At 42.1% G+C, this 1,007-nt stretch overlaps 1 non-coding gene across 1 annotated transcript; it reads left to right on the forward strand.

The window, feature by feature from the left end:
• The first annotated feature begins 203 nt into the window (after positions 1–203).
• Positions 204–311, forward strand: LOC111770870 (U6 spliceosomal RNA). Its single transcript, XR_002804304.1, has one exon. It is a non-coding gene; the product is annotated as a U6 spliceosomal RNA (small nuclear RNA).
• The last annotated feature ends 696 nt before the right edge of the window (positions 312–1,007 follow it).

Below are 1,007 nucleotides of genomic sequence, written 5' to 3' on the forward strand. Positions count from 1 at the left end.
AAGAATAATTATTTCTTCACATGGAGAGCAGACTAAGATCATTTTGTAATTACTAGTTCTTTTCTTAAGCTTCTCTTGTTTATCATCAACGTAGCATTTAGTCTGACTGTGTGTATGTATATATTATACACATATATATTACATATATATTGAGAGAGAAAGATTACAATGTTAAATAAAACCTTTTAAAGTAATAGACTCTTGTGCTCGCTTCAGCAGCACAGATACTAAAATTGGAATGAAACAGAGAAAATTAGCATGGTCCCTGTGCAAGAATGAAAAGCAAATTTTGTCAAGTTCCCGAACATCATGCCACTCCTTGCTGATAGCTCCAGGGAAATGATAAGTCCAAGCACACCATGAGGCACCCCATAGTGAAATCGTAATTTTTCCCTATGAAATATATATATAGTAATAAACTTTTGCTCTAAAATATGTAACTATGACAACATAGATGGGAGTGGGAGGGGTGGACCTCTGTGGGGCACCTTCATGGATAGGTTGCTCCCTGAGTCCTCAGAGGTACCTGGTGGGGATAGGAGTCCTGCTATAAACTGTCCTCACAAGGTGACATCACCACAGTGACATCCCAGACATGAGCAGCTTGTGGGAGGCAGTGCCTCTCCAGTTAGCCGCCCAGCTGAGGATTTACCTCACTTTAGACTTTTTTGTGCCATTGCCTTCTGAAGACATTCTAGCCCTGTGGTGTTGGTGTATGGTGTGGGGAACATCAAAGACCTTCCCTACCAGAATCTGTAACCCTCCATTTGAGCACAGACACACTTAGGGGACTCTCCCAGAGCCAGTTCCTTGGGGACTTGTGTTTGAATTAGGAAGTGAGAAGGAACATCTTCTCTGAACCCAAACCACTTTTTTCCTCCCCAAAGCCCCAGTGCATAATAGTATATCATAGTTGTAAATCCTTCTAGTTCTCCTATGTGGGATGATGTCACAGTACGGCTTGAAGAGCAGTGTGTAGGTCCACGCCCAGGATCCAAATTGGCAAA

Source organism: Equus caballus, chromosome 26 (genome assembly GCF_041296265.1).
Source record: "Equus caballus isolate H_3958 breed thoroughbred chromosome 26, TB-T2T, whole genome shotgun sequence".
Taxonomy (NCBI): Eukaryota; Metazoa; Chordata; class Mammalia; order Perissodactyla; family Equidae; genus Equus; species Equus caballus.